We start from the raw sequence: 23,866 nt of genomic DNA on the forward strand, positions 1-23,866 counted from the left end.
AGACATGATTAAGTGGACCACCATATTTACTGTGGGAGACCCAGAAGAAGGAAGAGGAAGGGACAGAGAATAAAACTGAAGAAACAATGGCTGAAAAGTTCTCAAATTTGATGGAAGAGTTGAATATAAACATTCAAAAAACTCAATGAATTTCAAGTGAAATTAACTCAGAGACCCACATCAAAACACATTATAAGCAGACTTTCAAAAACAAAAGAGAGGGGCTTCCCTGGTTGCTCTGCGGTAAAGAATCTGCCTGGCAATGCAGAAGACACAGGTTCAATCCCTGATCTGGGGAGATCCCACATGCTGCAGAGCAACTAAGCCTGTGCACCACAACTTTTGAGCCTGTGCTTCAGAGCCTGGAAACTGCAGCTACTGAGCTTGTGTGCCACAACTACTGAAGCCCATGTGCCCTAAAGACCATGCTCTACGACAAGAGAAGTCAATAAAATGAGAAGGCAACACAGTGCAACTAGAGAGTAGTCTCCACTCTCAGAAAAGCTCATGCAGCAACAAAGACACAGCACAGCCAAAAATAAATAAAATTATTTTAAAAAAACAAAATCTCAAGATCAAGTTCAAGTCTTGAAAGCAGCAAGAGAGAAGTGAATCATCACATACACGGGCTCCTCAGTATGATTATCTGCAAATTTCTCCTCAGAAACCTGAGGACAGTAAGCCCATACATTCAAAATGCTGAAAGAAAAACTGTCAACCAAAAATCCTATATCTGGCAAAACTGTCCTTCAAAAGTTAAGGGGGAAACCAAGACATTCCCAGATAAACAAAAGCTGAGGGAGTTCATGATGTGCCCAGCAAGAAATGCTCGAGGTACTCCTGCAGAGTGAAATGAAAGGACACCAGACAGTACCTTGAAGCCATATGAAAAATAAAGATATCAATAAAGGTAAGTATATGCACAATTATAAAAGCTAGTATTATCGCAGTAATAGTTTGTATTTTTTGTTTTCTATGGGATTTATGTATACATGTAAAGAAAAACAATTATTAGTGTAAAGGCTAGTATTACTGTAGTTGGTTTTTAATTCCAAATCTTGTTTTCTACAAACACTAGGAGACTAATGCATTTTTTAAATTATTATTTTGGGGAGGGAGGTGGGTGGGGGGTTCGGGAAGGGGAACACATGTAAACCCATGGCTGATTCTTGTCAATGTATGGCAAAAACTAGTACAATATTGTAAAGTAATTAGCCCCCAAGTAAAATAAATAAATTTATAAAAAAAAAAAAAAAAAAAAGCCAATTAATTCTGAATGTGTTTGAGATACTGTATGATTCCAATAATGTTTTTTCTTTTGGTCCAAACTCTTCCCTCAAAAAAAAAAAAAAAAAAAAAAAAAAAAAAAAAAAATTATTATTTTATATTTGAGGCACATAAAGTATAAAGATGTAATTTTGTGACACCAACAAGAGAAAACAGTGGGAATGGAACTGTAAAATAGCCGAGTTTTTGTACATTACTGAAGTGAAGTCACTATATTCAAATTAGAATGTTATATTAGGATGTTAAATGTAATCCTCATGTTAACCACAAGGAAACTAGCTACAGAATATACTCAAAAGAAAATTAAGAAAGAATTTAAACATTTCACTACCAAAAGTTAACTAAACACAAAAGAAGGAGGAATGCAAAAAGTGAGGGACCAAAAAGCTATAGGGCATGTAAAAAACAAAGAGCAAAATGACAGAAATAAGTCCCTCCTCATCAGTAGTAACCTAAATGCAAACGGATTAAACTCTCCAATCAAAAGACAGATTGGATGAATGGATAAAAACACTGATCTAACTATATGCTGTCTACAAGAGACACACTTAAAATTCAAGGGCAAAAACAGATTGAAAGTAAAGGGATGGAAAAAGATATCCCATGAAAATAGTAATCAAAGGAGAGAAGAAATGGTTAGGGTAATAGAAGATAAAGTAGACTTTAAATTAAAAACAGGTTATAAGAGACAAAGAAGGACTTTACATGTTAATAAAAGGTTAAATATATCAAGAAGATATACCAGTTATAACATTTACATGCCTAATGACAGACAACAAAAATATACAAGGCAAAAACTGATAGAATTGAAGTGATACATAAGCAATTTTACAATAATATTTGGAGGCCTTAATAGCCACTCGCAATAAGGGATAGAATAATCAAACAGAAGACAAGTGAAGAAATAGAGGACTTAACCAATACAATAGGTCAGTAAGATCTGACAGATATATACAGAATTCTCCACCCAGCAAAAACAGGATATACATTCTCAGTTGCACATGGGATATTTTCCAGGATAGACCATATGTAAGGGCACAAATTAAGTCTCGATAGATTCTAAAAGATAAATATCATACAAAGTATAGTCTCTGACCACAATGGTGTTAGAAGTCAATAACATAAAGGAAACTGGAAAACTCACAAAATCGTGGAAACAAGACTGCCCATATTCAAGAAAATCAAAGAAGAAATCACAATGGAAATTAGAAAATGTTTACAGATGAATGAAAACAAAACCAAAATTTATGGGACACAGCAAAAGCAGTGCCAAGGAGAAATTTTATAGGTATAAATGTTTACATTCGAAAACAAGAAAGATCTCAAATCAACAACCTAACTTTACAACTTAAGAAACTAGGAAAGAAAAGTAAATTAAATGCAAAACTAGCAGAAGAAATGAAATAATAACAATCAGAGTGTAATTAAAGGAAAAGGAGAATAGAAAAATAATAGAGAAAAGTTAATGAAACCAAAAGCTGGTTCTTCAAAAACATCAACAAAATTGACATACCTTTTGGAGTAAGAAAAAAAGGGAGAAGACTCAAATTACTAAAATCAGAATGTGGGGACATCACTACCAATTCTACAGAAATAAAAAGAATTACAATACTATGAACAATTGTATGTCAACAAATTGAATAACCTACATGAAATGGAAAAATTCCCAGGAACACAAAACCTTACAACATTAAACCACAAAGAAGTAGAAAATCTGAATAGATTTATAACTAGTAAGTAGATACATCAGAAATAAAAAAAAAAATCTCCCAATAAAGAAAAATCCTGGACTGGATGGCTTCACAGTGAATTCTACCAAAAAGTTAAAAAAGAACTAATATCAATCCTTTTCAAACTTTTCCCAAAAGTTGAAGAGGGGGAGCACTTCCTAACTCATCCTTGGAGGTCAGCACTACTCTGATACAAAGCCAGGCAAAGACACTGCAGGAAAGCTAGAGAATAATATCCCTCATGAACAATGATCCAAATAGTCCCAACAAAATACTAGCAAACCAAATTAAAAAGATTATACACTGTAACCATGTGAGATTTAGTCCTAGAATGCAAGGATGGTTCAACATATGAAAACTGATCAATGTAATGTGTCACATCAACAAAATGAAGAGAAGAAACCACACAATCATGTCAACTGCTACAAAAAAACCTGACAAAATTAAACACCCTTTTATGATAAAAATATTCAACAAACTAGGAATAGAAGGAAACTACCTCCATGTAATAAAAGTTATACATGAAAAACACATAGCAAACATCATACTCAATGGTGAAAGACTGAAAACTTTTCCTCTAAGATCAGGAACAAAGTAAAGATGCTTGATTTCATCACTTCTATACAACACGGAACTAGCAGTTCTAGCCAGGTGAATTAGGCAAGAAAAAGAAATAAAAGGCATCCAAATTGGAAAGGAAGGAGTTAAATTATCTGTTTGCAGATGACAGGATCTTATATGTAGAAAACCCTAAAGATTCCACACAAAAAAATTGTTAGAACTAATAAATGAATTTAGCAAGGCAGCAAGATACAAAGTCAACACAAACAGATCAGTTGTTTCTAAATATGAATGATGAATAATCTGAAAAGGAAATGACCAAAACAATTCCATTTACAATGGCATCAAAAATAAATAAAACATTGGGTTGGCCAAAAAGCTTGTTTAGGTTTTTCCATAATATCTTACAGGAAAATCTGAATGAACTTTCTGGCCAACCCAATACTCAGAAGTTACCTTAACCAAGGAGGTGAAAGATTTATACAATGTAACTACAAAATATTGCTGAAAGAATAAGATATTAAATAATTAAATAAGACATAAATGGAAACACATCTCATGTTCATGGATTGGAAAGCTTACAATTGTTTAAATGTCAAAATTACCCAAAGTGATCTACAGATTCAATGCAATCTCTACCAAAATCCCAATGACTTCTTTTTTTGCAAAGATTAAAAAAAAAAAACCCATCTTAAAATTCATATGGAATCTCAAGGGACCCCAAATAGTCAAAACAATCCTGAAAAAAAGAACTGGAGGAATCATATTTTCTGATTTCAAAATTTGCTACAGTTATCAAAACAGTGTGGTATTGGCATATGTCTGCCTAGACATACAGACCAATGGACTAGAATAAGGAGTCTAGTCTTATTTTTGAGAGAGTGCCAAGGTCATTCAATGGGGGAATGGACAATCTTTTCAACAAAGGGTTCTGGGAAAACTGGATATCCACATGTGAAGGGATGAAGGTGGCCCCTTACCTAACACCATATATAAAAACTAACTCAAAATGGATAAGGCCCTAAGTGTAAGACCTAAAATAATAAAATTCTTAGACACAAACATAGAATGAAAGCTGTGACCTTTGGTTTGGCAATGATTTCTTGGAGATGACACCGAAGGCACAGACATCGAAAGAACAGAAACATTTGGACTTTATAAAAAATTTTTAAATCATACATCAAAAGATCCTACCCACAGAGTAAAAAGGCAATAGAACAGGAGAATATCTGCAAAACACTTATCTGATAAGCGATTGATATCCAGAATACAGACAGAACTCCTACAACTCAACAAGAAACCAAAGAAGTTAACTCAAAAATGGGCAAAGAATCTGAACAGATATTTCTCCAAAGAGATATATGAATGGCCAATAAGCACATGGAAAGGCACTCTGTATTATTAATCGCTGTTGTTGCTGTTTAGTTGCCAAGTTGTGTCTGACTCTTTTGCGACCCTATGGACTGTAGCCTGCCAGGCTCTTCTGTCCATGGGATTTCCAAAGCAAGAATACTGGAGTGGGCAGCCATTTCCTTCTCCAGGGAATCTTCCCCACCCAGGGGTCAAACCTACATCTCCCACATTGGAGGCAGATTCTTCACCACTGAGCCATCAGAGAAGCCCTACTAATCATTAGGGAAATGGGCTTCTGGTAACTCAGTGATAAAGAATCCGCCTGCCAATGCAGGAGATACAGGAGATGTGGGTTCGATCCCTGTGTTGGAAAAATCCCCTGGAGTAGAAAATGGCAACCCACTCCAGTATTGTTGCTTGGAAAATTCCATGTTCGGGGGACCCTGGCAGGTTTCAGTCCATGGAATCACAAAAAATCAGGTACAACTGAACAACTGAGCACACACACACACAATGAAAACTACCATGAGATATCACCTCACATCCATTAGGATGGCAACTATGAAAAAAAACAAAACAAAAAGTGATGGGGAGGATGTGGAGAAATTGGAACCCTCGTGCATTGTTGGTAGGAAAGGAAAATAGTACAGCTGCTGTGGAAAGGCAGGGAGGCCTGGGGTGCTGCAGTTCATGGGGTTGCGAAGAGTCGGACACGACTGAGCAACTGAACTGAACTGTGGAAAACAGTATGGAGGTGCTTCAAAAAATCAAAAATAGAACTACACTATGACCCTGGATCCTGGATATGTACTCAAGAGAATTAAAAGCAGGGTCTTGAAGAGATATTTGTATGCCTGTGCTCACAGCAGCTTTGGTCATAACAAGTAAAACATGGAAGCAATCCAAGTGTCCATCGACGGATGAATGAATAAGAAAAATGTGATTATACATACAATGGAATATTATTCAGCCTTTAAAAGGAAGGAAATTCTACAATATGTTACAAGATAAATGAACCTTGAGGACACCTAAGGTAAGTGATATGTCAGTCCCCCAAAGACAAACAATGTATGATTCACCTATATGAGATATTTAGAGTAATCAAATCCATACAGACAGTAGAATGACAGCTGCTAGCGGGGTGAGGGGAAGGCAGAATTGAGAGTTATTGGGTAATGGGCACAGGATTCCAGTTTTACAAGATGAAAAGAGTTATGGGAATGGATGATGGTGATGGATTCACAACATGAATGTCCTTAAAAGCGCTGAACTGTGCACTTAAAAATGGTTGACAGAGGACTTCCCTGGTGGCACAGTGGGTAAGTATCTGCCTGCCAATGCAGGGGACTTGAGTTCGAATCCCGGGCTGAGAAGATTCCACATGCATGGAGCAACTAAGCCATTTGCACAACTACTGAGCCCATGCTCTAAAGCCTGCGAGCTACAACTACTGAGCCCCATGTGCTGCAATTATTGAAGCCCGTGCACCCTAGAGCCCGTGTTCCACGACAAGAAGCCACTGCAATGAGAAGCCCGTGCACTGTAACTAGAGAGTAGCCCCCACTTGCCACACGAAAGAAAGCCTGTGTAGCAACGAAGACACGGTACAGCCAAAAATAAATTTTTAAAACATTAAAAATGGTTGATGAAAATTTTTATGCGTATTTTAACACAACAACAAAATTAAAAATAAAGTCCATATATGCTTTTACAAGTCCACGGTGGAAACAGAGCTGAAGGAAACCATCCAGGCTGCGAGCAGCACTCTGGTCACCATAGTGTTCACAGGGCTGGAAGTCAGCTGGGGCAGCCCCATCTTTCCTGATACAGTTGAACTGGCTCAGACACCCTGAAATACCATGGCCTGGGGAAGCTTACAGCTTCCACACAGGCAGATCTCCTTGGACAGAGGGCTCCAACTCAGGATCAGCCCTCTGTTACATTACAGGCAAAAGGAGCTCAGTTGCCTTGTCTCCTTCACTGTTACCTGATGTCTACTGCACATCTTTGCATACTTGGGTACTGTTTCTACTAGTACATCAGCTCCCTGGGTGCGGACTCTGTCACATCCCCAGCTATAGCCCAGTACCTAGCACACAGCCTGGCACATTGCAGAATCCAAGCAATGTGCGCTGAGTTACACAATGATCGCAGAGTGGAGCCGGTGCTAGACTCTGTTGTCAGTATCCAGCTCGCATGAAGTATGTGCATCACCTTAGTGAAAGTGCACTTGGGGCATCCTAGCCCGAAGAAGTTTCTGGGGGCCTTCTTCCTGTTTAGCCTAGCTCCTCTACACCTTCTCCTCATCCTCCCTTCTCTCCGATCTCCTCCTTCCTTCATTTCAGGAGCACATTTTGCATCCCTAGCCCTCACACAAGCTCTGCTGACCTGCTGATCCCTGATGACCCCTTTGCACACAGGTCCCACTCACCCCAATCCCATCAAGGCATTTTTCCAGAAATACTTCCTCCCCTGAGAAGAATTCTGGTAAGGGTTATGGAAAGAATTAAACTGCCACACCTTGTTTTGGGGTTTTTTAAAAATATAAAACAGAGGAAACAGTCCATGTGTGCAGGAGAAAACAAGATCCAATCTAAATGTCTAACAAATATAATTCAACCATTCTTTGGACAAGTATGTAGCCACTTAAGATGACAGTATACTTACTGTATAGCATAGGGAGCTCTGCTCAATCTTATGTGGCAGCCTGGATGGGAAGGGCATTTGGGAGAATGGTTACATGTAGGTGTATAGCTGAATCCCTTTCCTGTTCACTTGAAACTATCACAACATTGTTAATTGGCTATACCCTAATACAAAATAAAAAGTACAAAATATTTTAAAAAATAATAGTATATTCATAATGCATATAGGCAATTTCCTGTTAGGGAAAGTAAAATGGAGGAAGTCTTGTGCAGGCTTCAGGAGAGCAGGCCTCTGACCTGCTTCTGATCTGCCTAGACACCATGAGTCAGGTGACACTTTAGATAAGAAAGGGGGTGGGTCTTGCAATTCTTGAACCTCTGAGGGTCTGGTCCAATCCCCTTGGGTCTAACGAAATCTTATGACTCACAAGGTGAAACAAATAGTATTGTAAAAAAGTGAAAGTAAAAAAAGAGCTGAATTTGTGCATGCAGACTGATGATGATATCAATTCGTAGCCTAGGATTATAAGCAGGAGCCCCTGAAACTGCTATTTGAAGTCTCACTTGTGGGGTGGATGCACCATCCAGGACCTTTTCCCAATTGGGACTCCAGATTGCTGTTAACGAGGGACTTCCAAGCATGCTGTTTAAGTCCGGATGTTGGGCAGCCCAATTTGGTGATGTATGTGCTGAAAAATGTGCCCTATTTTTTCTATTTCTCTTCTTTTAATGACTGTATACTGAAATTAAGTCAATTAATCCTCTATTAAATATTGAAATTTGTTTATTGTGTATGATGAGTCATTTACTAACAAATCCTTTGAACCTAAAAGCAAAACTTCCAGCTAAACATCTCCTTAATATGTGAAGTGCATTTACAACTCAATAGGAAAAACACCAACAACCCAATGGAAAAGGAGGCAAAGGATATGAATAGTTTATGAAAAGTGACCCTTAAATATTTGAAAAGATTCCTCAAACCATTCATAATAAGAGAATTAAAAAAAAACAAACACAAACTGAGACACCACTATTTGTCTACCAGATCTGCAAATATAAAAAATCTGATAACACATGTATTGGGGAGGGGTGGGAAGCTGGGCCCCTCACACATGGCTGGTGGGAGTGAAAATCAGTACAACACTTAAGGAGGGTAATTTGCCAGAATTATCAAAGTCCAAACTGCATATTTTCCCCTTGACCTTGCAAATACACTCTTGGATGTTTTCCCTAAAGATTTATTCTCACATGGGTAAAAATGATGATTGCACAAGGATATTTGTTACAGTGCTAATTGGAATAATAAGGGATAGGAAATGACCTAGTTGTCCAACAATAGTTAAATCAATTATGGAACAACAAGCAGTGAAATAATATGTAGCTCTTAGAAAGGAAAAAGGCAGATTTTTGTTTTGTTTTGATGTGGAAAGATTTTCCAAATTACAATTAAAAAGAAAGCAGGATAGGACTTCCCTGGTGGCACAGTGGACAAGAATCCACCTGTCAATGTAGGGGACACGGGTTCAATCCCTGGTCCAGGAAGACTTCACATCCTGAGAGCAACTAAGCCCACGAGCTGCAGCTACTGAGTGCACGTGCCACAACTACTGCAGCCAGTGCTCCTAGAGCCCATGCTCCACAACAAGAGAAGCCACCACAGTGGGAAGCCCACACACCTCAACGAAGAGTCACCCCCGCTCGCGGCAACTAGAGCAGCAGTGAAGACCCAGTACAGCCAAAAAACAAATAAGCAATTTAAAAAATTTGTAATTAATAAAAGCAAGATAAAAAATACTTATACAGTATACTAGCACTTCTGTACAAACACTACACACACGCAGATATATATATATGTCTGTAAAGGCCCACCTAGACTATCTATGAAAGAAGACATAAGAATCTGATAAATGATTCTTTTCAGGAAGGGTTATCAGGTGGCCGGGAGACAGGGGAGAGGGGGAGACTTACTTTTCATTACATACTTTTTTGTATGTTTTATATTATTTTACTACATGGATGTATCAATACTAGACTCTAAAAACTAAACAACTGGGGCATTCTCCGTCCTCCTTCTGATGTCTATGTCAGAAGCTTTCTCTGTCTCTTTTCACTTTAATAAAACTCTGCTATACAAAAGCTCTTGAATGATCAAGCCTGGTCCCTGTTCCCGAAGTTAAATCTTCTTCTTCAGAGATCACGAATCCGACACCGTTCACACTGGAAGCTATCATCTTGGGGGCTTGTCCAGAATCTTAAGGACAAGCTTTCAGCTTTTCAACCTCCTCATCAATTGAAGACTTCCCATGGTGGGTTTCTCCGCTTCAAGGAAAGGACTTTCTTCAACTCTGTGATGACTGGTATAACATATTGTACCTTAACTATGGACATAATGTGACTTTTAATTTTTATTAGGTTTTAACTTGGTTTATTGACTATTTTGCTTTATATCTGTAACTGTAAAGTGAGGTTTGTTTCTAACTGTCTGAAAGCTTTTAAGTTACAAAAGGTTGTCCAGGCTCCTACTAGTGCCACAGCATCCTCCAACTATTACTTGGGGCCCCTGGATCAGAGATCCTCCATATGAGGGTTAGGAGAAAAATGTTCCCTTAACAATTTAGGGACCATGCCCCTCAATAGCAGGAAGTAGTTAATGGAATGAAAACGATGCCCCTTTCCCTTGGCAACATAATTCTCCTAAAAGAAAAGGGGGGTAATGAAAGAGTCAATTCCTAGGCAGGTTGATAAGAAGTCCAGGATCCCTGAGGAGGAGAAAGGGGTCTGGGGTTCTTGGGGATGGGGGTCTGGAATTCTCAAGGAGGAGGAAAGGATAAACATCTTTTTTTTCTCTACATTCCTTAGTCTTAGTTATACAAAATGTTTTTTTCTTTAAGCCTGGAACTGATGATTATACAACAAACAACTCAGTTTAAACTCTGTACTAAGGATTATATAACAACAATGTATCCTGCTTGAGGACAGTTTCTCCTTCCTGAAAACCTTCTGGCTAATCCTGTTATCCTATAATGTAAATTATGGGAGTGGGTCTAGTAAGATCTTTACAACCTGGAGACATCTTTTTGATTTATTGTAATAACTAATTAAAAAAGTATATAACTCCTTTGCTAACACTAGCAAAACTAGATGGCATTCTCCATCCCCCTTCTGATGTCTATGTCAGAAGGTTTCTCTGTCCCTTTTCACTTTAATAAAACTCTGCTACACAAAAAATAAATAAACAATTAAAAAAAATGATAACACATGGACTTGCCTGGTGGACCAGTGGCTAAGACTCTGCTTCCAATGCAGGGGACCCAGGTTCGATCTCTGGTCAGGGAACTAGATCCCATATGTCACAACTAAGAGTTTGCTTGCTGCAACTAAAGATTCTGCATGCTGCAATGAAGACTTGTTGTAGCCAAATAAATAAATAAATATTTTTTTTAAATGATATCATAGTATTTTGTTGTTGTTGCTAAGTTGTGTCTGACTCTTTTGCAACCCCATGGACTATAGCCCACCAGGCTCCTCTGTCCATGGGATTTTCCAGGCAAGAATACTGGAGTGGGTTGCCATTAATTTTCCTTCAATATATAATTCTATGTTACTTAGTTGAAAAACCGTAATTCCATTTTGGTTTTTATGAGTTCATTAAAAAAAGAAAAAAAGGAATATACATATGTAGAAAAAAAACCCGAAGAAGGAAAATCAAACTGAGAAGAGAGGTTACCTGAGTGTGAATACTGATATTCCCTCAAGTTCATTGAAATTCTCCTTTGCCAAATGTCAGTGGTGTCCCAGCCAGAAAGGCTGCTAAAAATCTTTCTGGGAAAGACTCCTGTGTCTGGGAATTTATCAGAAGACTCTGGAGTGACTCACAGGATGTAGCGCGAGTCCCATCCCAGAGAACCTGGAATGGAAACTGGTAGGGTAAACGAGTGAACTCAGGTTTCCCCAGGCCCACCATCTTTTCACCCCTGGAAACCTACTGGTTTCATGCCCTCATCTAGTAGGCAGAGAGGATGACTGCAGAGCGGAAGAGTCTGGGGTCAGAGGTGGCCAGAAGAACTAAGCTCACATTCATCTTCACCTTTCAGATCCAGAGAGAGCTTGAGAATACTTAGGGCTTCCCAAAGGGGTATAATGGGGTTTCATGACAATTTCACCCAGCTCTCAAGGATCTAGGAAACCCCAGATGGCATGGAGGTTACACAATCATGCTTATTTTATGGGTAACAAGTCCCAAACATATAACCAAGTTGCTTGCCTGCCTCACCACTTCTGCCTCAGTTTAAGGGGAGTGGATGGCAGAAACATGGTCTTTCAGGGTAGTCTCAGGGACCAAAAGCCTTCTCTTCTCCAAACACCTTGCACCAACTGCCAGCCTGATCAGTTTTTCAGATTTTTTTTCCCCTATTCAAATCAACTGGGTGTTTGCCTTGCAGACTGAGTTTCAGTCAAGACTTTGGGCTACCAGCCAACAAAAAACAGATCCGGTAAAGAAAACCAGTACTTTACATCTTTAGAATGCCTCCAAAAAGTTTTTTTTTTTTTGGCCATGACACATGGCATGTGGGATCTTAGTTCCCGGGACAGGGATTGAACTGTGCCCCCTGCAGTGATAGCACAAAGTCGTAACAAAGTTTTTACAAAGTATTTGCATATGTATTTAATTGGAAAGCAGAGGGGAGATTCTAGGATGGGAAATTAGCTTTCTAGTTTTGCTACAGCTGTAACAAAGGACCACAAAATGGGTGAATTAAAATGACAGAAGTTTATACTCTCATAGTTCTGGAGGCCAGAAATCTGAAATCAAGGTGCGGGCAGGGCCACCCTCCCTCTGAAGCTTCAAGGCTTGGGCTCTGCCTTGCCAATTTTGGCTTCTGGTGGTTTGGGGCAGTTTTTGAACTTCCTTAGTTTGTCGATGTCTCATCCCAATCTCTGCCTCTGTGTAACATGGCTGTCTTCTCCCCCTGCGTATCTCTAACTTCTATGCCGGCCTCCTTCTCATAAGGATACCAGTCATACTGAATTAAGGGCCCACATACTCTCATATGACCTCATCTTAATTAATTACATCTGCTGCGATCTTTTTTTCAAAGTAAAGTCACATTCTGAAGTAGAGGGCTTAGAACTTCACCATTATCTTTTTCAGGGACACAATTCAACCCATGACAGACAGAGGAAGACATCCTAAGTAATTTGGCTGGATTTTCTCAGAGGAGAGGTAGGTGTAGGTAGGGAGTGTAGGGAGATGGACTGGTGCCACAAACATCCATCACCTCTGTATCTGTTGAAGGAATAAGGCCAAGCACATCGTCAGACTCTTCCACAGAACTTTCCCTTCTGCTTGTCTGCCTTCGTTAAGGGCTCTCACCCCTCATGACCATGCAGTACCTTGAGGCTGACCATGAACAGGGCACACTCATCCATCAACCCATAAAACACACTTGGAAGGACACGTTATCATCCCTATTTTACAGGCAAGAGACCGAGGTTCTGAGAGATACAACAGCCATGGTCATCAAATAAGACCCTGATGCTGAGAAAGATTGAGGGCAGGAAGAGATGGGGGCGACAGAGGATGAGATGGTTAGATAGATGGTTAGCACCGACTCAATGGACATGAGTTTGAGCAAACTCCAGGAGACAGTGAAGGACAGGGAAGCCTGGCGTGCTGCAGCCCATGGGGTCGTAAAGAGTCGGACATAATTTAGTGACTGAACACCACCACCACCAAACAAATTCAAGGTGCTGAGAGCCCTGATTTGTCTGCTTCCTATGCTAGGTGCCAATCAAGCTGGTGCTGTGCTTTGCATGCGAGGCAGGTGGGCATAGTCCATGACCATCCCAGTGGGTGCTATCTTTCATTAAGCTTTGAGAAAAGCACCCTAGATGGGGAACCTGCACGCACAATGAAATCATCAGCTTTATCTCCCCTTCTGTTCTCTGGTAAGAGACTGAACCTCATGCTTTTCTGAGCTTATAGCTTCTTAGAGAGAAAGAAAGGCAATTTGGAGAAACGAGGCTCCAGGTATTGGCTCTGGATACACACCACCTTCTGCTATCCCCAGGTTTGGGAGGCTGGGAAGTGCTGGTTTTCAAATTGCTTTTTTAAGTCTTCAGAACCTCCAACTTCTTAAAAAATTAGCATAAGAACCCCAACTTATAAAATGGATGGAAACAGCACAGAAGGGTCATTCCAGCAAACTCCAGATCCTGTCCCCCTCCCGCCCCCTCCATGAGAAAATGGCTGAAAACGACTTGAAAACGCAAAAAGCAAGTAACAAAACGGCACCTATGTAAACAAAAAGCCACCCGTGTATTCACCTATTACTTATGAGGTTAAAATTTTCATCAGGAATAGTCTGTGGAGATTTGACATGAAGGAATTACTGTTAAAAAGTTTAAAGTGATGGTGCGGTGGCTATGTCTGTTTAAAAACTCTTCATATTTTAGTACGTTGAGGTGCTGTGATGTCTGTTTGCCATTTGTTTCAAAATGACTTGTGGCAGGGACGAAACTGGGCTGGTCTGTTGAAGGTAACCACCGTGGCGGTGGTTACACAGGGCTTGGTTATATCAGAACAGGCATTATCTGTAGAGCTCAACCTAAATTCTACGGCTACTTTTGCACGTGTTTGGAACTGTCCATCCTAAAAAACTTTTTGGGCTAAAAAGTCTGAACTGCGAGCCAGGAGCAGCGGGGCTTCTGAATTCTTTAACAGGCAATTAGAAGTTGAAGCTACAGGAGGTGACAGGAGCGGTGCGAAGATGGAGAGAAGTGGGAGGGAGCAGGCACGCAGCCGCGTCCCGAAACCCAACCCGAGTGACCCGGACTCACTTTCCTCTGCGGCTCGCCACTCGTCCCCCAAACTCCGCAGGGCGGCAGGCGCTCAGCCGCCCAGCCCACCGGCGCCCCAAGCTGCTTACCCGTTCATCAGTACAGCCGTCCGCCGGCCCGACCTCCCATACTTGACCATCTATCTGCCTGGCCAGCCGCTACCTGGCCGTGGGTACCCCGGGCTCCAGAGTCCTCCAGCAGCCGCGCCACCTTCGCACCCCAACCGCCCCGCGCCGCTCGCCCCGCAAAGTGCTGCGTACTCACCGGCTGCGCTCCCGACTTCGCTGAGCTCCGCTTGAAACTGAAAGCAGGCGCGCAGCAGCACGGCGGCGGGCTCTGGGAGCCGGCTGCCTCTGCCGGGAAATCACGTGGGTTCTTGGTGCCCGGGCGCGGGCGCGGGCGCGGGATGGGCGCGGGCGTGGCATGGGCGGGGTGAGAATAGCTCCAGCGCTTCCTGCGCTCAGCCACCTGTGCGGACGGGACCCAGAGACGGCACCAAGGGACGCGGGGAGCGCAAGGCCCTTCCGTGGATGTGAAACCGAGGTGCAGGGATGAGGGTGGGCGCACCCAGGACTCGCCGGTAGACCCTGGGCTGAGTTCCGCTCTCCCTGCCTCCCTGGAGACTAAGGAGGGATGGGACAGGGTGGAAAGGGATGCGCGCTGTGTAGGAGGAGGAGACTCAGCCCCCAGGGGTCCAGCCTCCTGTTCCTTGGTGCTCTCCAGGATGAAGGGAGGGGAGAAGAGAACAACCCTAATTGGTCTTACTGAGCCCTCGATCCTTTGGACGGCGCTTAAACACACTACCTACAAATTAAGGAGAGAGGTCAAGGAACTTGCCCAACTCACAAGGGTCACAGTCAGAGATGAGGGAGGGGTGGGACAGAGGACTGGAGGAGTGGTAAGAGGGTGAGAAGGCGCCCCCAGGAAGGGTCAGCAGCAGTCCTGAATGGCCACTGGTCCACTGCCCTTTCAGGATTGACTACAACCTCCTTGGCATTTTGCATTACTCTGGGGACAGGCGGTCCTGTCCTCCTGCGGAGGGTACGTTCCCTGGACAAGTCTGCCTGCTAGGAAGACCATCCACCCACCTCACACTGACATCCCCACAATGAAGCAACTTTTACTCCCAGATCTTCTTTCTCCCTGCCTCTCAAGCCAGGTGTGTAGGGGTGACGGCGCTGCCAGGCAGTGGTCACAAGCACAACCATTGGTGTCAGACATCCCTGGGTTCAAGTCCTGCTCCTCAAATTCCTGGCCAAATGCCTTTACTTCTCTGAGCCCGAAGTTTGCTGTCTGTAGGGTGATGATGATTCTCTCCACGTAGAGATCTCTAAAACTTGACTTCCTACAATTAAGGCTGATGCAGCCTGTGCCTGAAGCGAGTGAGGCACCCTACTGTGTTTGCTCTCCTTCTGCCAATCCCACAACCCTGTGAGAAGGGAGAAGGGAAGCTGCTGCCCTTCCAGCATCAGCTCTGACCAGATATCATGACCAGATGACCAGATATCATGTGACAGCAGAGATTCAGCAGTCAAGTGCTTGTGGCTGATTCCCAGCTCCACCACTTCTAGCTATGTGGCCTCAGGCAAATGCCCTGACCTCCCCAGGCCTCAGTTTCCTCCTCTGCTAAATGGGGTATCCCCAGCTTCCCCAGGTCACTGCAGGGCATGGTGGGAGATGGATGAGAAAGTGCATGTGGGCTGTGACTGGGTGCATGGAAGGGGTCATGTCCCAAGATCGGGACGCGCACTTCAGTACAGCTCATGTTCACGGAATACCTGCTCCCTGTCCAGGCTGGGGAGAGCAGATAGACACATGGACAAATAACCACAATCAGGAGAGACAAATGCAGACCATTTTCAGGTGCATTTAATTTCAAAGAGCACCTTGGGAAAGGCAGAAAAGCAATCCCATTAAGTAGATGAGGAAGCTGAGGTTCAGCGAGGTCAAGTGAGTTGCTGAAAGTCACACAGCACTTAGGAGCAGAGCTGGGTCTTGGACCTGATACCCTTTCTACCCTGGAGGTACCTGGCTGGCTGATAAGGTTATCACTGAAGTATCTGGGAGAGCTATCTTCCCAAGTGGCCCCTGCCCTCAGCCTGGCCTGTGGCCTGAGAATCCACCATCAGCACATAGTTCCTTTGGCTGAAGGTATGACTGCTCCTCTGGTATAAATTAAATGACTATCAGTCATTTACACTTGAATGTGAACAAGGTAATAAAATTTTACTGGTGGGACATCAAAGGGAATCTTGTGTGTTTGAATTTTGGGGTAGCAAACACAAGATGCACCAGTCAAGGGGACCAGAGGATGGAGCCTACATTTACTGGGCAAGTACCATTTACCTTGTGTGCCAAGTACCGTTTCCATGAAGTAAAACCAATACCTGACATTTGTGAGCACCTGGTACCTACTCTAGGTACTTGTGCTTGCTCCTTTAATCCTCATGGCAGCCTTTTTATCTCCATTTTTACAGGTGAGGAAACGGAAAGGTAATATGTCGAGATTACACAGCTAGCAGCGAAGAAGCTGGGATTTGGACCCAAGCAGGGGAGCTCCAGAACCCCTGCTCTTAGGCCACCATGTGATAGTCCCTCTAAACTAACTCAGTCCTTACCAGACCACTGTGTGGAAAGCATTTTTATCATCCCATTTAACAGATGAGGAAACAGAGGCAGAGTGATTCCAAACTACTCTTTCAGGATACTGCTTTTTGGAAGCAGATTTGAAGACCAAGCCTTCCCCCTGCATTCCCCATTGCCCAAGACTGGTCCCACACAAGGGCCCTAACCTCTCCTGGGCTAGCAGCCCAGGTGGCAGGATGTGTGTCCACAGGACCTGGCCTTGGGCAGCCCTTGTTTCCTCCCTGGAGGAAGCAGCAGATGCCCCCAGCTGTGCTGGGGGACTTCCCAGTCTTTTGATGTAAGCCTAGGTCTGAGTCTCTGGGCTTGAAGGGAAGGGGCAGAAGTTGGGAGAGGTGTCCAGCAGGTTGGCGCTATTCTGGCAAGCTCTGGGACTCCACATGTCCTGCTAACCACAGTGATGAGATGCTAACTGCATCTCTTGTGCAGAGACACTCTCCCGGAATGGTGAAGGAAGCTGAGGGGCTGCACCTTTCTGGAGTAGAAATGAGCCCCAGGGCCTTGTGGGGTCCTGGCTGGGCTGTGGTCCACAAGGGGCAGGGCTCCAAGCAAGCTCTCTGCCACTTGTGATGGTGAAAGTTTCTGTTTTGGGGAAGGATCTGCCCTGTTATCCTCATACTGTCCTTGGGGCATCAATGTGGGGGCCTGAGATTCCCAACCCCCTTGGGGGTGCTGTCTTGGGTAGAGTGAGTCTCCCAACTGGTGTCACTACCCACAAAGGCTTACATCCCAAGGCCTGGAATTTCCATGTTGGACTCAGGACTTGGAAACTGGTGAAACCACATTGACTCCTCTGCCAGGAGCCCTGCCTGCCAGCCCACATGAGCACTCCTGGTCAGCTTCCTGGGTCAGACCTTGCTTTGGACCCCGAGGGAGGAAGAGAAACAGGCCCAAGAGAGCATTTGGAAGGGAGAGAGGAGGAAAGAACCTGGCTCAGAAGATAGTGCCATCCCCTCAGATCTTCCCAAACTCTAAGTAGTGTCCCTCTGCCAAGTTCCACTCTGGCCCTTGCCCCCTGGCCATCTCTCCTGCTCATCAGAATAAAGGCCAGGCCCCCTCTGCACCTTCACAGTGTGGACCCAGACTTCATCTCTCTCCCTCTCCTCTTTGCTACATCGACCTCCTTTCAGGTTCTTAACTCTTTCATGTTTCCTTCTACCCCAGGGACTTTGCACATGCCTTCCTGTGTGTCTTCCTGTGCTATTTCCCCATTCCATTTGGCCAATGTGGCAGTGAGGGATTTTCTTCACACAGCTTCCCAGGAGCCTGGTACCTCCCAAGACTGAGACGGCAGAAAGAAACCTCTTGTATTCTAGCCTGAGGTGGGAAGAAGACATATTCTTTGAGCATTATAAAGTGGTCTGGCTGGTGCTCATCAGAATTTCTCTTCCATGTTAAAGTCTGCTTTGCTTTTTAGAGGCTCCATCCTCTTCCTCTTCTATGAGAAACTGGACCTTGGTGACATCCCCTTACCCTCCCTGCCATCATCTGAATCTGAAGCCCCCACAGTCCCGTATTTTCCTGCCCAACACTGGAACCACATGAGACAGAAAATGAGTGACAGCTCACGCAGGAAGCAGGTCAGGAAATGGGACTTCTGCTGGTGGCTGGGGAAGGGGGTCAAAGAGGGAGGGAAGAGAGATTGTCTGAGAGATGCTCTCTGCTGACCAACGAGGAGGCTGGGAAACCCAGCCAGGGTAATTCTAGCTCCCGCTCCCTTCCTCCCTACCAAAGCCATGTGCAAGGGCAGATATTCAAAAAGACTGCAGGGCCAGCTCAACCTGTCCTGTGGGGAAGGCAGTAGAAAGCCCTAGACAGGGCCTTCTCCAAAATACCTCCTGCCCACCCCAGTAATGGTGCCTGAGATTCCGCCATTAGAGTCACGTCATGTGGACAAATATCTTACAAGGTCAGCATCAAAAGGGAACTTGAGGATCATCAGGTCTAACACTCTCATTTTACAGAAAGGGAAAATGAGGCCCAGGGCGGGGCAGGAACCAAGCCTCAGCCTCCCAGCTCAGGGCTCTTGCTGCCACTTGAAGTGCCATAACAAGACCTGTGTGGACTTCCTTGGTGGTCCAGTGGATAAGAATCCACCTGCCAATGGAGGGGACACAGGTTCGATCCCTGGTCCAGGAAGATCCCACATGCTGCAGGCAACTAAAGCCTGAGCGCCACAGCTGCTGAGCCAGCACTCTAGAGCCCCCTCCACAAGAGAAGCCACCACAGTGAGAAGCCTGAGCACTGCAACTGGAGAGTAGCCCCGGCTCATAGCAGCGAAGACCCAGCACAATCAAAAAAAAAAAAAGGTGGGTTGAGCCATCCGTGGGGTCACAGAGACAATATTCTCCACTGAACCAGGAGCCAGGATCCGTGCTCTGGCCGGGCTGTGGGTGTGCATTGTCACCTGCGGGGAATGGCACCTTGAGAGTGGGGACCCAGGACCACTAAGCTTCAATGACTGAGAGTCAGGGGCACTTGCGGCTCTGCCTGGGAAGAGCCTAGAAGGTGAGTGAGAGCCTCACTCTCAGGCATGTGTCCCCAAACCCTCCTCCAGACTACACGTTGGAGACACGACCTCAAAGGGCACCCATAGAGGTGATGCTCATCCACAGGAAGTTCTGGGCAGACTCAATACTGCTCCGCAGATCACAGGCCCTCGGTGAACCTCCCCGGGCACAGAGTGACCCACGGGGCAGACTGCAGGGCATTCATCCGCATGTCCATGAAAAACTACATCCTAACCCATCCTCTCTTCCTGTCCCCCACCCCCTAAGTGGTACATTTCCCAAATGGTCCCTTCTGGACCCTGGGGTGGGGGGTGGGGGTGTGTGTGCTGTAACTATCATCCCATCCACAGAGGGGATCCAAGGCCCAGGGAGCTCTCCTGCCCTCCCCACTCCCTTAATTGACATCACCAGGATCCCATTTCTCCAATCTCATTGTCTTCCCAACAGACACACAGGCAGAAGGGTCGTGAGATTAGGGAAGGATCATCTGGTCCTGTTGCAGACAGACAGCAGGCCCCTCTGTTTTTTTTTAAGATGTGAGATACTATGGGCTTATTTCTCCAGGTCTGCCAAGACCACCTACCTTGGTCAATGTGGGAAAAAGTCAGTTTAATCCTGCAGGGTTTTCCTGGTTGCTCAGTGGTAAAGAATCCGCCTGCCAATGCAGGAGACATGGGTTCCATCCAAGATCCGGGAGGATCCCATATGCCTCGGGGCAACAAAGCCTTCATGCCACCACGATTGAGCCTGTGCTCTAGAGCCCGGGAGCCACAACAGGGGAAACCACCGCAATGAGAAGCCCATGTGCCACTACCAGAGAGTAGCCCCCACTCACCACAGCTAGAGAAAAGCCAGCATAGCAACGAAGACCCAGCACAACCAAAAATAAAGAAATAAAAATTATTTTTAAAATCACAATGATTTTTAAAAGTATACTAAAAAAAAGAGATGCGAATTTGGCCCTCTATTGTGCTCCCATCCCCCAGCAAAGAAACTCTAGGAATTATTCCAAGTGCTTCTGTCTATATTTAGGGCACTCCGCAGAGAGAAGTTTTGAGCACTCTCATGGGATTTGCCATCCCAGCTGCTAGGCCTTTGCTCGGGCAGGCCCTTCTGGTTTATGCCCTCCCAACCCCCACCTCCCCTCACCCCTGCTTCCATTGTTCATGGTGCCTCTTCCTCCCAATCACGACTCTGGAGCCTGCTCCCTTGCCAGAAGTCAGGCCAGAAGTCCTGGAGGGAAGGAACAGTATTTCCCCACCAGTATTCTGTGCTTGACCTCAGAGGGACCAGGGAGGGATTTGTTGAGTCAACCACTCACCCCACTGCAGAATCCAAGAGGTTTAAGAAGATCTCCTTCCTGGAGTAGGAAGCGTGGATGGTAGGGATGGTGTCTGGTCAGGCCACTCTACAAGTTCTCTTGCTCTTTGTACACCCCCTGCTCGACTACTCTCTGCTTCACCTACACCCCACTCACAGGAATACCTTTGCCCTGGGGCCCCCTGCTAGGGATTGACTGTTCTAATCCTGAGGTCAGAACGGCTCCACCTGCTAGTTTATTAAAGGGAAACACCTGCCCTCGAAGTGGTTCAGATGGTCCTGGTCCTTAACCTGAAGGGTGGTGAGGGACACGCCCTAGCTGCTGGTTTCCCTGGTAACTGATGAGCCCACGTGATGTCAGTCATTCTATAAATGGAAGCCTCCTTCTCCCCTGCTGCCACGTTCTGTCTACCGTAACCAGTCGCTCCAGGATCTCCTGCTTAAGATCTCCTGTCTAATAAACCGTTGATGTCTCTGTTGTCATTTCCTGGCTCTTTGGTCTCAAGGCTGGGCAACTACAAGGCTCAAAGGCCTGCAGATGGCAGCCCAATAGATATATCTCTGGGGCAGTGGGGGTGAGCGGGGGCGCTCCTCAGAACAGACAGCAACCCCCAAGCCCAGGACACTTGACTCTCCATGCTGAGCGATGGGAGACGTGTGGGGAGCAGTGGGCCCCGGGGACTTTTGGGGTCAACCTAGCATCAGTCGTCTGAAAACAGAAGGGAGTTCCCCAGGACCTGCAGCTGGGGGATCACGTGGCTCTTCCTGTCCTGGATTCTCACTTATCCACATTCTCAACTTCTTTCAGGTTTGGACGGGTACCAGGACTTCCCCACATGGCTCACTTCCTCCACCCCTGAAATGAAACCATCAGCAAAGCCAAGTGATATGTCATCTCTGCTGGTAGTTGGATTTAACTGCATTTTTATACTCTGGAGACCAAGCGTGGCCCCCCCCCTCAACTAGCAGCATTAGCACCACCTGGGAGAGAACGTGTTAGAGATGCAGACCCTAGGCTGCACCCTTGGCCCACTAAGTTAGAAACAGAGAATGAGCCCAGGAATCGGTTTGAACCACTCCTGCAGGTGATTCTGATGCAGGCCAAAGTCTGAGACCCATAGCACTGGATAACTTTCAAATGGCCTCTTAATTTGGGGTTATGAGTTGTATAAGCCCCTTCTCTGACCACCTGTCTTTAATTCATAGCTCCAGGCACAAAGAGTGGTTACATAGTCTTTTGTTTGGCTAGTTAGTTATTATCTATCACTGCCCATGCCCTCTTATATGATTCATCAAGTCAGGAAATATGTGGGCCTGGCCCAGAGTAAGAACGAAACAGCTATTGTTGAAAACCCATCCATCCATACATAAAAATGCTGGGGGCCACAGACACTATGGACTCTGATAGGAATGTGACATGTGACCTTGAACAAGTGTCCTGGTTCTTGGCCTCTGGAGCTGCCTGTGTGCAATGAAGGACCCACGAGGGCCACTCCTCTCTCTTATCATTTTAACAAAGGTTCAGGCTGATGCCTCCCCAATCCAGCCATTCTGCACCAGTGGCAACCAAGGAATGTCCTTCCACACCCCACGCCAAAGCCTTCTATGTGCTTCTACTCCTTCCTTCTGGCCTTTAAGTCTCCTTGACATGATCACGACCTAACTCCTGGCCTGATTTGCAGCTCCTTTTCCCACCCCCCAGAAAACAACCCCTCCCTCAGCTACCCTGGGGTTCCTCCCCCTGTGGCCCCCTACCCCGGTCCTAGCACGGCTCTTCCCTGGCCAGGACACATCTGCTTGGCACTCTCTCTGCCCCTGAAGAGCTGCTTCAAACTGACTTCTAGAAGCACTCCAGCATGCCCAAGTCTTGGTTAACAGATTCCTAAAAAGCATGATGTCCATAGTCAGACTCAAATGCAAGAAGGGAAGTCCTCAGGAGCCAGAAATAAGAGGGGAATCCAAGAAAAGTCAGGGGAGGAGGAAAGAAGAGGGGCATTCCAGGAGACGGGGTTTATAGCTGGTTGTTAGAGGATTCTGAACTTTTCAGATTAAAAAAATAAATAAATAATATAAATTTTTTAAGATTTTTTTTAAAAACCTAAAGGCAATGTGCTAACTTGGATTGGGTCCTGGGACAGAAGAAGTATATCTATGAAAAAACTTGTGAAATTCAAAGTCTGGAATGTGGTTAATAGCCACGAACCCACATTGATCTCTTAGTTATGACAAATGGGTGATGGCCGTGAATGAGCATGGTGAGTTTTTTCTTTATACTTTTCTCCATTTTCCACCATATGCCTACATTACAGTTGGCTGTCATTTTCATGCATGAAGAGATATTGAATGGGGTTCCCTGGTGGTCCAGTGGCTGAGACTCTGTGCTCCCAATGGAGAGGGCCTGGGTTGAATCCCTGGTCAGGGCACTAGATAGTGCATGCTGCAACTAAAAGCTCCTTCACACTGCAATGAAGATCAAAGATCTCACATGCCACAACTAAGATTGTCAATCCCAGTTACAAGACAAAATCAAACAAGCTCTGAAGGCTGCAAGATTTTTTACATTTTGTCAGCAAACCTGACCGTTGGGATGGAAGGCTATTTATGATACTAATACAGTACTTATCTCGCTTCATGCGATCATTCATATGCAGAGAAATATGAGTGGATTTGACTGTAGGGTGTCACTGTGATCCCATGGGCATGTCCTGTAATGTATCTAGTATGCATACACCCTGTACTACCTTCTAAAATCCGCAGAATTCTGGATTTGGAAAGTCATGTGGCCCTAATAGAGACGAGCAGTGGTTTGGGGGCCTATATTACAAACACCCCTGTCCTACCACTCAGCTTAAGAAATCTAATATCACTAAAACAGCCAACTTCCCCTGCCCCCCGCCAGGGGTACCCCATCCATAACTTGTACGATTTTGACGATCAAGAGGACAGTCATGTTTTAGAAATACAACTGGTCACAGCA

The 23,866-nt window shown here is 44.7% G+C and overlaps 1 protein-coding gene across 19 annotated transcripts in view; it reads right to left on the reverse strand.

Annotated features, from left to right (window-relative positions):
- The window catches only part of NLRC5 (NLR family CARD domain containing 5), a 95,248-nt gene extending 74,022 nt beyond the window's left edge, over nucleotides 1-21,226 (reverse strand). For 11 of the 19 annotated variants that reach the window (XR_014060620.1, XR_014060621.1, XM_081514257.1 and 8 more), the window contains exon 1: nucleotides 14,681-14,719. The gene's annotated coding sequence lies outside the window, so the exon portion shown is untranslated. Of the gene's footprint in view, nucleotides 1-14,680; nucleotides 14,720-20,890 lie in introns of those variants that run through there. The other 8 variants (XM_081514264.1, XM_081514258.1, XM_081514252.1 and 5 more) reach the window with 2 other exon arrangements.
- Nucleotides 21,227-23,866: the final 2,640 nt, after the last annotated feature.

The sequence above is a fragment of the Giraffa tippelskirchi genome, chromosome 7 (assembly GCF_054371585.1).
Source record: "Giraffa tippelskirchi isolate mGirTip1 chromosome 7, T2T-mGirTip1v1.2.pri, whole genome shotgun sequence".
Lineage (NCBI taxonomy): Eukaryota > Metazoa > Chordata > Mammalia > Artiodactyla > Giraffidae > Giraffa > Giraffa tippelskirchi.